Source organism: Gossypium hirsutum, chromosome A06 (assembly GCF_007990345.1).
Source record: "Gossypium hirsutum isolate 1008001.06 chromosome A06, Gossypium_hirsutum_v2.1, whole genome shotgun sequence".
NCBI lineage: Eukaryota > Viridiplantae > Streptophyta > Magnoliopsida > Malvales > Malvaceae > Gossypium > Gossypium hirsutum.
Genome location: NC_053429.1, coordinates 23,389,646 through 23,404,605, shown reverse-complemented (window position 1 = coordinate 23,404,605; position 14,960 = coordinate 23,389,646).

Sequence of the window (14,960 nt, the reverse complement as noted above, 5' to 3'; positions counted from 1 at the left end):
ATAAGGGTAAATAAAGTAAAGATTATTAAAGTACTGATTGATATTGAATAATAGCAATAATGTGTTTGAATTACCATGTTTTAAAGTTGATTAAGCTATTGTTTATAGAAATACCACTGAGAGTATTCTCAGCGTACGGTTTGTTTCCGTGCGCAGGCTAGGTACGAAAGTATAAGGACTCAGCATACAAGCCGATCCCCGAACTCAAATTGGTGAAGTTTCTATCTTTTTGGAAAATGGCATTGTACCTAGGATGTCTTTTGGTCATTTTGAAAATATCTAAGTTGTTAAGTGATATTTTGGTATGTTTTGTAAATGTTACCAAAACCTTAAGTATGGTATGTTTTGATATGTTAGTGAAGAGTAATAAGAGGAAGTGTTGGTAAATATTGTAGAGAGAAGAAATGAAGATGTTATAAACTTAGTTATCAACATTTTTTACTAAAACAGATTTGGACAGTAACAGTAGTCCAACTTTGAAAATATACCAAAAATAGTATAAAGTGAATTAGATGATGAATAAAATATGTAATTTAATCTTAATGAATCTATTTTTATATGGAAGAAACAAAATAGGTAAAAGAGTTGTATTTTATGAGATATTTACATTTTGGTGAAACAGGGTTAGAGTAATTTTTGGATTCCCTATTTTGACTTTAGAAATTCACCATAAATTGTGTATTAAGAATTAGGACTCAAACTTTATATGTATGGATTCCTTATTGAGTATATTTTTAATTTAAACAAATGGCATAGTCATTGGATTTCTTTACAGGAAGAAATTTTATTCGTAGTGCACAAGGGTCAGAGTAACCAAACCCTGAAACAGGGGAGACTTTTTCTAATAAACTGTATTAATTGGCCTGACCAAAAATTCTAGAAAAAAATTAGTAAGTAGATATATGAGTCTAGTTTCAGGGATAATTTACGGAATTAGATTTCGAGTTTTGTAACTTGAGATATGATTTTTTTAGCGATCGTGACGCAGATGGATAGTTTACTACGAAAACTGTTTAAGTGCTAAGATAAGTTTTGTAATGTCTCCTGCTTGACTCCGGCGACGGTTTCAGGTAGGGGGACTTTACAATTTTAGTGTTTGAATAGTTAATTAAGGAAAAAGGGCTAGATCATAAAATTTTCAAAAGTCAATCGCTATTAGTTTATAAGTCCTAATTGAGTATAAAAGTATTATTGGATGGTTTTATATGAAAATTTTTCCATAATTATATTAATGGTTGGTTAGTCATTTGTTTATATTATAATATATATTTTATAATTTAATTAATTTAAATGATTAAAGAATTTTAAAAAAAACAAAGTGATATTCTTCACCACTTTCATCTTTCCACCGAAACATTAAAAAGAAAAGCTTCAGTACCAAGCCTTGGGTATCGATACACTTGGTTGGGTATTGGTGCCGGTATGCTCAAGTATCAGCACTTGTAAATGACCACATGTGTATCCTTATTTTCATATTGATTTGACTTTTTGGGGTACGATTTAAGCCCCAAACCACTTCTAATTCACTTTGAATAAAGTGGGCTCCATAAACATCTAACTCATGCATTGAAAATTTCATTTACTCAAGCATTAATATGCCAAACTCGCTTAATTTGGCTTGGTGATATGTTTCTATATATTTGAGTTGTTTCGACAACAAATGTGGCATCTTGCATTCAAATCTGTAGTTCAAGTCGAGTGTAAGGTGTTACATATTTATACTATAAGTGTTAATTTTTTCACTATTTACATAAGCTTTTTAGAGTTTCTTCATTTGAAGAAATTTATAAGGGAGCTTGTAGTTTAAATTTATTTATATATTATATACATAATAATGTATATTATTATTTATTGTTTATATATAGTAATATAAGTTAGAAAATATTCATCAATTTCAGGAACCAAGAATATAAGTTGAATAGCTTGAGGTGTGTTGGGCACTTGGTCTTAATGATATTTCACCATATAGCGTATCCCTAAGGATTCAACAAGCTCGTCCGTTATAAAATGGGAACAAGAATCTAACAATAGATTCTAATAGAAAATACTCAGCAAACTCAAAAGGAGGAGCAAAAGGAGGATGGTAAAAAAAATTTAGGTGTGTTGAGAGTGAAAATGAGTCATGGTATATATAGGATTTTTACTGACTAAAAATAACAAAGGTAAGTGGATTGAATTAGCTAAAAGTAGTTTGAAAATAGTTCAACAAATCTGGACTTGACTAAAACTAATTTCAATCGATTAAGCTATTTTTATCTTAGCTAAATATAGTTGTTATTAATTAAGATGTTTACTTTTCTTAGACTTTCAAAAATCCAGTAAAAAAGAAGTCTAAAAACAAAAAGGCTCAAATGTAAAGTACACTTGTAACAGCCCGCCTGGTGCAAACTCAGTATTTTATTATTGTTTGGCGTATAAATGGTAAATTAAGTATAGAATTTAGTAAGTAAAGTATTAGTTCTGCCTAAGTACAAAACTCTGTGGGTTTTGCCTTTTAGCGAACTCTATGTTTTGGCAAAAGCTAGGGTTTGGCAGACTCTTTTGTTAAGTATCTGTCCACCCCAGATGTTTTGGGCGAACTTGTTAAGTCCGCAGTCTTGATTAACTTGTTCTATCTAATGCTTGGTGACTTAATTAGTTATATTAGGATTTAGTTAAGACTTAGTTAAAACTGAACTAGACTACTGTAGAATGATTAGACTTAAAACTTGTTAAGTGTGTTTAATAACATGAATCAAGGGTGTTAGTGCATTTAATTAGGGTCTTCGTTTCTTAGTACATAAGAGTATCGGTGGCTATAATGAGATACATTTACATCTTATTTTCTGAATTCCTCTATAAGTCTTCGAAAAAACCTAAGTTTAGAATAACTTCTTTAAGAAGAAGGTTGATAGTGTTTAGATAACGCCTACGTTAGCACCAGCTTACTAGTAATATCTGGTGAACATGCAACATCCCAAAAATCAGGGGTTAGTAGAATAGAGTTTGAGAATCGAGAGAAAGTGGCCATGCCTTAGTTTTTAAGATTATCTATGCATTTTTAGGAAAGAAATGAGGTATTTCTTGTTGGTTAAGTGTTAGTGAAATGTTCCTTGAAACCCAAGTTCAAATCCTTTCTTTCTCACCATTTTTACTATTTTGCAAATTTTTCCTTAAACCCTAATATGCGACATGCCTTGTTTTTAAAATAAATATTACAAAATTATTTTAAGAATGAGGAAAAATCCTAATGGTTAAAAGAAATATGAGAAAGCATGGAAATTAAATGAGGTCCCAAGTTCGAATCCCTGCCCTTGCGAAATAATTAAATTTTGCAAAATCCCTTGTTTTTTTAATGTGTGTGCCATCCATACCCTTGAACCCTAAGTATAAATACAACTTTTTTATTTTATTTTTCATCTTTCTTTTCAATTTTATTTACTATCTCTTTCTTTTCTTTTTCTTTTTCTTTTTGCCACAAGATTTGTTAACATATTCTCCACCATATTGCTGTAACAGCCCGATTTTGGGCTTAGTCAGAACAGTGGTTTTTAGACCACAAATTCGAGGCTAAGAAATTATTTTTATTATTATGGTGTCATAGTATGATTATATGAGTGCATGAAAATTTTGGTGAGTTAATTTTAGCATTTATGAGCATAATTGCAAAAAAGGACCAAATCACATAAAGGGTAAAAGTTTTGTTTTATTAGTTAAAGGTGTAAAATTGTTAGAGAACCATAATTGGAGGGGTTTAAAGAGTAAATAGACCCTTTAGAATCTGATGGTCGGCAATAGGGGACAAGAAAATCAAATGGTCAAACGGGTAGGTGACTTAATGTATAATAAAATATTACCCTAGTGACTAGCCATCATCTTTTTCATTTTTCCTTTCTCCTCCACCAAAATTTTCAGCTAAAATGGGATTTCTGCAAGCTTGAAATTTCATAAACTTATCATCTTTGAAAGTAAGTGATTTTCATATTCATTGTTGATGATTTTTGTATTTTTAGGACCCTCGCATGAGCTTTCCATTGAGGGGACTATTTTGCAAAATGGTTAATAGTCTAGGGATTTGCAATGAAAGGATTTATGATATTTTCTAAGTTTCTATGAAAGAAAATAAACCTTGGTTGTTAAGTAAATAACTTTTGTGAAAGGATTTTTCATGAAAACCCCTAATAGGGCCATTTTGTAAGGTTTGTAAAATAGGTGGTAATTGTGTGAAAGGTGTGAATTATGCGTTTCCATAAGCATGAAATAGGTTAGGCTAGGCTTGGTTGATATGAATATTTGATTGAAATCGATTTATGATTCTAAGAGCAAAATGTAATTTTTGTAAAGTCTAAGGGCAAAATGGTCAATTTTCCAAAGTATGAATTTTGGAGTGTATTAATTATTATGATGATTAAATTAGTGAAATTTTTCATTTCAGATCAAGAAAGACGTAATCCGGACTTAGACCGGGGGAAGACCAAGCTAGTTGAATAACTCGACCTAGTCACCTACTTTTGTATATTGAGGTAAGTTATATGTAAATAATGCAAATTAAATGTTATCATGTATTATACAATTAGTTTGGCATGAATTTTCTGAGTTGTTTTGGGAATGTGAATTATGAGAATTAATGTAATAAAGACTCCCAGTTGAACATTTGGAATAGATTTGGATATTCATGCCATGACATTGGGTCATATGTGTGTTAGTGTAGGACATGCATCGGCCACATTATAAGAGCCAGTGTAAGACATGTCTGAGACATGCAGCGGCATTAAGACGAGAGCTAGTGTAAGACATGTCTGGGATATGCATCAACCTCGAGATATACAAGCTAGTGTAAGACATGTCTGGGGCATGGCGTCAGCTTATTGTGTCTCAGTGTAAGACCTGTCTGGGACATGGCATTGACACCGATAGATGAGAGCCAGTGCAAGACCTATCTGGGACACGGCATCGGCCTCGATATATGAAAGTCAGTGTAAGACCATGTCTAGGACATGGTGTCAGCATCTTATCCCATCTTTGGGGCTATTGAATATCCCGTTGTATTACAAATGGTTCAACGGGAGATTTATTGTTTGTATCAAAATGAGAGAACTTATGACCATGTGGTGAGTGGTACGGGTACCTAAATGAGAATTATGAAATACGAGCTTCATTTACGTTGTATATTTAGTAAGGAAGGAAAGTGAGTATGTTATGCTTATGACCAATTATGTATGTTACATAAAGTATGAAATGTGAATTCAATCAACGTTGTATGCTTGGTGAGAGATGAATATGAACAAATAATATTTATGAATCCTCACTTTCGAGTGCAAATTGAATTATATTGAGAGTATGATCCCTTATGGTAACTTGTAGTTATTTCATTATTTACATGCGACTTACTAAGCTTTATGCTTACCTCTTTTTCTTTCTATTTCCTTGTAGTGCTGCCAAATTACCCTGTGGATCAGATACCATCAAAGGCCTCGTTTACACTATCATTTGAAGCTTGGTATAGTTAGTTCTTTTATTTTGAATATGGCATGTATAGGACTTTGTCTTTTAAGTTTTGTGTCTTTTTTATTTGGCCAAATGTGTTAGCTTGGGGTGAAACCCTTCATTTTGTTTAAGGCCACAAATTATGGCTAATATTTATCTATGATATGCAATTGATAATGTTTCATGGATGGGCAAATTGCATGAATGAATAAGTGCATGCTTGGATTGTTATAGTGTAATGAGGGTTGTTTTTAATTATCATGTTGTGGTTGAATTGGCCTTATGTTGATGCATGGAATTGGTAATATTGATGTGGTATAAGTTAGTGCAAGTAAGGGTGGAAAAAAGGCTTGGTAGATAGCTTTATTTTTTTCCACACAGGTAGACGCATAGGCATGTGTCTAAGCCGTGTGCGACACACGGTCAGCCCCATGGGCGTGTTGTCCGGCCGTGTGTCCCCTGCACCTTGAATTTGCAAGTCAGTATGCATGGTAGTAAACACAAGAGCAGAGACACGACCGTGTGTCTAAGCCATGTGGAGAACATAGGCTCTGGCCACGGGCACGTACCTTGGCCGTGTGCCCTAATTTGTTGCTGACGTCAGAAACAAAATGTCAAGATTTTTACACACTGGATGTGACACGGGCGTGTCATTGCCGTGTGAGAGACACGGGCTATAGACACGGGTGTGTGCCTGGTCATGTGAAAACCCTTGTAGATTCGAATTTGGAATTAAATTCACACGAATTAGGAACACGGACGTGTCCCCTTGTGCTTAAGCTATGTGAACCACACGGGCCTTCAGCACAGCTAAGTCAAAATGGCCACACAGGCGTGTGCCCCTGTTTCAAGTGACTTTTTTCAAAGTTTTTAAAGGTGTTCGGATTAATCTCGGATCATTTCCAAAGTGTGATTTGGTCCTTGTAGGCCCATATTAAGAATTTCTAGATTAAGAGTGAAAAGTTTTAAATTTGATCTAGTTTTTATGACACGGAAATGATTGTATACATGTGTTTAAGTCAAGTAATACCTCGTGCCTAGTCCCCAGCCTCAGACTTGGGTAAGGGGTGTCACAATTTTTGTCATTTTTCCTCATTAAAATCAGCCTCAAATTTGAAATCTTGAATTCCAAGATCAATCCTGAACATTGCCAAGAAAGTGGCATTACCGTTTCTCTCGACTGACTTGGGTAAGGTCGCTTCTCTCTTCAATTTCTTAATTAATCTTGTCCATTAAAACCCAAAATTCATAGATTTGGAATTTGGGGGATTTTATATGATTTCAAAGGTATTTTTTCAAATTTTATTGGGATCTCAAACCGTTTTAAAATTCAATCCCAATTTTGGCCATTGCGAGTGGTAGTGTGTGCACCTATGGGCAAGAAAAGGGGTTGTTTTGTTTCTTGGTTCCTGCCTATATTTTTCTAGAATTAATTTGAGTTCTTGAACCCTCCTAATAAGCTTTTAAACCCATCTCAATTGGGAAATACGTTCTTGATCAATTGGCCATTTGGATCCCACAAATCGTGAAACGTAAGTGCAATTAAGGGTAGCTAGTTTGTTATTTCGACATAGTTGTTGGGTAAAGGTTATGATTTGATTAAATGAAGGAACTTAATCATTAAGTAGCTACTGATTTTCTAGTATATTATTGAATTAGGTGCTGACCTAAACGCCTCAAATCATCCGTAAAGGTGAAGAACGATTGTACGTATGGTTCGCATCGATATAGTGTAAGGAATCTAACTAGTTTAGATTCATAAAATAGTTATAATTTCAACGATTGGTTTGAACTCATAAGTGGATGTTTGGGGGCTGGTTTAATGGTAAATTGATTGAATTTGTATTGAATTTTGGTTTAGGTTCGTTTAAGGAGTTAATAAGGAAAATTGGAAGATTCGCTAGTGCGCTGTGGGGAAGCGAAAAATAAGGTGTAGGTCCTAAACTCATAAAATTAATTGAAAATGTTAAATATCATGTTATCTATGATAAATTAGCTTGCTGGTTGGATTGTCTTAATAGCAAAATTATTGATTTTGTGAGTGGTCGAACCAGGTATGTTTCGAGCCTTAAAAGACTGACATGTTGGCAAAATTGCTAGTTTCATAGTATGGATGTTTGATTGAGTTTGTAATTGCATATTTGAGTTACGAGATATGAGAATGTTTGACTGAATAATATAATGTGTTGAGATATTAAGCTTTTTTATGATTTAAACGCGTGAGATATTTTTTATATTGTGCATTGAAAAGGGTGTTATTTATGCACAATGAAAATCCGTAAAGTATGTGAAATTGAACGATATTGGTTGATGCCAACACAATGGTAATTTGAAAGATTGGAACAATGATTCCATTTACTGTATGTGATTATTGAGGACATACTGAGCATGTGAAATGAATGTGAAAAGTATTGAGATATGATTATGTATGTGATTGTGTGACATATTACATACGCATTGGGTTAGGATTTTGTGGTTGACAGAGAAGTTCTATGGAGTTCTAGCGGCATATTAAGTCAACATTATTCGTAGTCAATGCACTGCACCTAGAGTACCAAGAGGATTGGTGATTTTATCGCATATTATATATTATTGGCGATTGTATCGCACTATTTGATATCCAGCAGATTTTCTGTATTATTGATTACTCGGTGGTTTTACCACATCGAGCTATGCTCATAATGTTTTGGAGTTTGGCAGACGGGTTCTAGGGAACTCGTGGTGTGTAGCGAATGGTATGGGTAGGAACCTTTTTGCATTGCATCATGTGCACAACATATTCGAGTGTTATTGATTTATGCTACGCATCATACTTTGTTGTTTTGAATGGTATCAAAATTAATGATTGTTAATCAAATGAATGATGACCTATCCTTATACACCATTTGACATAAATTTGATAATGGCTTTGTAATGACATGAATTTCCTATGATGGTTCTGTTTTCTTCTGTTAATGCTAATATGTTTCACAGTATTTGATGTTTTTGCCCGTTTAAATAATTATTCGACTCACACTGAGCTTTTCATAAGCTCACCCCTAATAGTGTTTAACTTTTCAGGTAAACCTCGAAATTAGGACCAGACTCGGCATTCAAAGAATCACCTTGGTCCTCGAACTATTCTTAATTAGTATTATTAAGTCTTTATTGGTTTTGGCTTGTAATTTTAAATTATCTTTGATCTGTGGCTTGATAACTTTTCTTTTGTGGATTTTTGCATGCATGAATTACTCAAGCATAATAATCGAATAATGCATTATATCAGGCTTAAGTAAAATTTGATATTGTTCCCTAGTTTCCACTACATTGCAAATGAAATGTTTTTGAAAAACAAATAGATAAGGCAACTAATTTTCCAAAAGGACTTGAAAAATGGTTTTTCTGCTACATTAGTTTAACTTCGAGTTTTTTTAAAGAAGAGCAACAAGCAAATGGTTTTTCTAAAATAATAGTGTCAACAATAAAATGAATCCTAAGCTTACATGACCTAATGAATGAACACTTCTAAGCTAACTCAAAGTACAACTATGGTTTTCTCTAAAATGAGTTTGTTTAAAGTCTTCAAAAGTAATGTAAGTTACCTTGCCATTTCGGTGGCTAATGTAGCATTCTCAATTTAGCCATAATGTCTAGGTTTGGTTTTGGAGGTTACAGAACCCTTAGGTTATCATCAAAGTAATCTACATATTTATCGTACTACATGCATAGAAATTAGAATTGTTTATGAGGAAGGAAACTTCTTGATTCTTGCATGCATGTTAAGTTTTGATAGATTAATGATCTAATAAGAATAATTATCTTTCTTTTAGCTCAAAAAGCTAATGAGGGTCCCAACAGTAAAGGCAAATGACCTGTTGTGCAGATTTGTACTAAAGTTTCTGGTGAGTTCATTCTAACGTTCATGTGTTGTAAATTTCCTTGTTATATAAATTGTGAAAGGTAAGTAATTTTCCTCAATAATGTATGAATTGTGTATGTGTGGGTAATGGTTGTCCAGTGTAATAGGTCTAAATTCAGTCTATCTGTGTTATGAAATAACACCATCTTTCGTGCGTAAGCCAGTACCAACAATTTTTTATATATGAGATATGATATATGGTGATCGAGAAGGGGATATATGTTTGTTAAGCCTCTTGTAGGGCAACTATACTGCAAACTAGACTGGCAAACCACAATAAAACATGTTATTTTGAATGAAAACGTTATGAGGTGTTAAGGGGGAGTATGTATGTGAACAAGATTTAATGATATACTTCTGAATTTGAATTTTGGGTACGTGGTTGGCATGAGGATGGGTTTTCTATGTAGTGTTGAGTTGGCATACAGTATTTGCCCATGTGTATTGTAAATTGGAGTATTGAGTCTATCTGTGTTCTGTGAACGCCATTGGGTATAATATGATCATTATGTGAAACTCTTCTGAAAGGTTTGGTATTATCGTAAGAATTGGTGTGTATGATTTCTCTTTTATCTTTGGGAACTCATTAAGCTTATATGAACTTACTTTGTTATCTTTTCATTCTCAGATGTGTTATTTGAACGAAGGCTTTCTGTTGAAAGGACTACGCCAAAGCATTATTATTGTGAGCTATCTATTTTATCCTGTATTATGCATGACCTTTGAGGGTGGCATGTAAATGTATTTTTGAAACCAATTCGTATAACAATCTATTATTTTTGTTAAGATCATATTTTTATGAGAATCTTCTTAAATTTCAATGCTTGGATTTTATTTATTATAATTTGTTCATGAATCTATTTATTTGAACTTATACGCCAAATAGAATGAACCCTGTTTAAAATGCCAATGATGTACATTGAAACCTTTATAAAGTAATAGCCCATCACATGTTTTATACTCATAAATTTGTAAAGTTTTACAAGCTTCCACTGAATGATATGTTTAAGAATTAGTCTGATTTTAACTTGTGGCACAACTTGGATCCAATTATCGGGTCGGATTTGGTGCATTGCAACTCTAATCTTTTAGGCCCAATGTATGAGTCTATCCTCTCAACTTAATTCTTATTAGCTCAATGAAAATAAAGTATTATGGGTTATAAATGTGAGATTTGGTTCTCTTGAAATATCTCAACTTTTTCAATAATATATATAGTAATATATCATTATTTATTATTTATAAATAAATATTTTATTTATATAATTTTGTATTGTTTAATGTAATATATTATATGAAAGATATAAATAATTATGTTAAAAAAATAAGTATTGTTTCAAAAATAACAAAAAATCTTCCTTAATTTGATGTGTTCATGCAATACACTTAGACACCAAAAATGTAATGCTTTGTATAATTTTCATTGATTTATTTATCATTTATTGTTTGTAATTTTCAAAAAATTATTAATTATAAATTTTTATATGTAAAAAATACATTAATTAAATGTGTATTTTAATTAAATACAATAAACTCGTGTATCTATATATAAATATTATTGTACATTATTATTAATTAAAGACACATAAATTATTTTATAATTTATAATCAATATTATTATAGAATTATTTAAATTTATTTATTGTAATTAATTTATACATATTATAAATGATAATTTAACTAACTTCAACAAGTAATTCAATGACATTGATTAGATGACATAAATCACACTTATTCTAAATTAAAAAAAGCAAAAGCTGGCTCCAATTGTGGATAAGGTTTTCGGTGTACTGCTTACTTGCAATTTTGTTTTGTTATTATTGTTACTTTTTTTTTATGTTTTAGAAGATAAGCTTAGCTTCTTCTTTTTTAAGAAAAATATATTTATTTAAAAAAAAAGTTTAGTGTATGGGTTTCTTAGGCAACAATTTTGTTTTTATTTGTTTTACACTAAAAAAATTAATTTGGTTTACTATGAGAAATCCAGAGGGAGCCAAAACTAAGGTTTGAGTAAAATTTTATTTTTAGGTATCATCTTTTATATCAATAACTAAATGTATTATAAAAATAAATAAATGTATCATATAATTTATATTGATCACGTATATGTAAAAGTTATTGTATTTATTTCTTAAAAATATATTTATAATTTCTATTTTTATCCACCCTTATTTCTAAAAAACAATTGCTTAGAACGAATTACATAAAAACTCCATTTTTTAAATAGTTACTGGATTAGGTTGGTTTTTATAAAATTACGAAATTATGCGGAATTAACGAAAATGCTTCCAATTAGAAAGATTTTCCCCAATGGTTATTTAATTAACCGTTAAAATCAACGACTACCCCCAACCGGCTAGATTTCTTTTTCTATATAAACCCCCCTTTCATATTTTTTCCAATTCAATCTCAACTATCTCTTTCTCACCTTCTCAAATCTCTCACAATTCCCTCTTAATTTCTCACTCAAATTTTATTTCTCTCTCAACTCTTTTTTTTATTAAAATTTTTATTAAAATTTTCGTAAATTATTTTTTCTATTACAATTTATTTCATGTTTTTTAAAATTAGAAATGGCAAAATCTCTAATCCATTTGGATGGCAAGCACATTATGGTCGATTAATTGCAAATGCTAAGAATTTTTTATTATATTTAATCTAATTTAATTTAAATATTTTTTGTTATATTGGAATTTAATATTTTGTATTGTTTTTACACATAGCTAGAAGATCGGATTTTGGAGACATATATTCGTAATCTATCCGCTCCTCCATCACCCTTAATTGATCCCTACTTAAGAGATGCGAGATTTTTGCACATGGTCATTATTGGTAGGGGATGTAAATTGGACCCCACACTTGTAAGCGTGGTGGTGAAAAGTTGGAGACCCGAGACGCACACATTCAATCTTCCATGTGTCGAGTGTACTATCACTCTTGAGGACATACAGTTATAGCTCGGGTTACCGATGAATGGGTTGGTAGTGACTGGGTTAGTTGTCGCAGCCAATTGGAGAGACATATGTGAACAACTTTTAAGGAGGGTTCCAGAAATGATTTATGGATCCCGGATAATTAAATTAGTTAAGAAGAAATCTTAGTGGGCTCGATGCCGATTCAAGTGAAGTCCAAAAAGAACAAAACACTCAGGTGTACATTATTATGATCATCGAGGGTTTCCCAATGCCGGATAAGTCACAAATCTTGTCCATTTAAGGTGGCTATTAAAAATCGTTAACTTTAGAAAAGCGAGCGAACTCAATTGACCGTGTTGTTGACGTTGTACTAGGAGATGTGACGGGTGACGAAACTGCAAAAATTAAAACCGGTGGTTGCATGCTACTACTACAATCATGGGCATGGTATTAGCTGTCATTTTTGCGTCCTCGGACAGACTACCCTTATACATTCTCACTTGTAACAAGGTAAAATTCATTAGATAATATATTTACTATAATAAAATTTTTTAAATTTTAAATTATTGTGTTCACATATTATTTCAATAGGTGCAACCATGGGCCGAGTTACGTGGGACTACCAGATGAGTTTTGAAATATACGACTTCTGTTAGACTAGTGATTAGAAGCAAAGGTATGTATTTTTTAAATTTGAATTATGTAATATTAACATAGTTGATTTAAAAACAATAGCATATATAACTAAAATTTTTATTATTTTAATATAGTTTGAATAGACGTCATACTCCAATCTAGCAACTCAAGAATGCATCTCGTCCGAATTATTGGTGAATCTTAACTTCTGCTACATAAAGATGTCATTAGTAGTGTACACTACGGTGGAGATGCACGAGTCGAATAAAGTATTATGGTAGTTCAGGTTTAGGCAATCGATTCCACCGGCACCTCAAGACATCGAAGATCTACATTATATCAACTTACAGGAGAAAACGGATGAGCTTTGACCTACATTCCACGCACAATATATCAACATTTAGAATAATAGGTACAAGTTTTTACCTATTCGCGAGGTCATTATCGCTCCAGACTTAGCCTACGATCCGGGGTACATGTCATGGTTTAGACACCATGGAAAGTCATATCCGCTAGTGGAAAAGGCGAGGGGTAGGCAATGGCATACGAGGAGGCCACGACGGGAACCTAGGCATCCAAGGTCTAAAGTAGCTGCCGACGTGGGTCTATCGTCTGCACCTACACAAGAACTAACACCGATGGCCACACCACCCTCTCGATTAGTATGGCTTGGCTTATTCTAGTGTTTATACTAACCCTATCATTTTTACACAAGCAACACATATTGCACCATATTTGTTTGTTTCTACATTGATGCTGGATTTCCATTTAAGTTTCAGACGACGACGGATCCAACGAAGACGTAGAAGTCGCTTATGTTTGGGGCACTGATTGGAAGTCCGATTGTTCTGCCATTGGTGTATGGGAAACAATATAGTTATACCCCTGTGCCGATGGTGTTGCAAACACCTCCAAGATCATTGTTCTAGTAAGGTAGAACATCTTTGCAACCACGTGTTCCTAGAATAAAAGATATACAATGGCAACCAAGAGGCAACCAATCACAATCAACTACGGACGACGGCAAAGAAGATGCAAGGTCGAGACCACAACCTATACCCGAGGAGGCCGATATTTAGCTTGAACCAAGAAAAAATTCAGCTCGCAATCATTGACCACCCTAATGTGGCACACATTCTCACCGAGGATTGGATTGATTTTTTTTGTACTTCTCATGTAAATTTTAATTGTTTAGCTAAGTTATAGTTAATAAGATTGTATCAATATTGGATAGGAAATGTTTTTAAATAAATATAATTTTTGCATCAAAATTGATTGTCGTTTTCATTTCATATTATTAAACCAAATTTGCACCGAAAAAATGGAACAAAGTTGTATTTTTTTATTTCTATAGTATAATAAAAACGTGTGCTTACAATACAACAAAATTTGAGTATGAATGAAAAAATCAACAAATAGATTAAGGTTAAAAAATCAATAAATCGGTTAAAAATTAATAAATTTATTAATGAGGTGTTGTGTTTATATCATGTCAATGTGGACATGACAATATGGTATGCCCTGGGTTCTTACACCACCCGCATAACTTTGATTGGTTTGTCTTCTCCCAAATATCCATGTTGTCGCGTGCTCGAGTCGATGTCAGTCGACCTTTTGGCTTGCTACACAATGATCTATTGGGTAACAACTTGAATGGAGTACTCAATACCGGCACTGAAAACGTGTCCTACATGGAGCTTTTTCCTGTCGTGTGTGAATATGATATGTGAATTGTACAAGTATACATGTCGGATCAAGTAAGAAAGTGATAAGTAAGTATTGTTCCCACGAGGATAGAATTGAAGCACGAAAGTGATCAAGTTATTATAATATAAAATACAGCTAATGCTATGGTAAGTATGCAGTGGCAATTAAAAGAATAGTGATGTATGCAATATGCGGAATTAATGAATACTTGGAAATGCTATGGCAAAACGAGAGTAGAAATGTAATGGAAATTATGAGAATTACTATAGGAATATTATGTAAATGAACAAATAAATAACTAAGAATGATATAGTAAAGATACTGCGGCAAGGGATAAG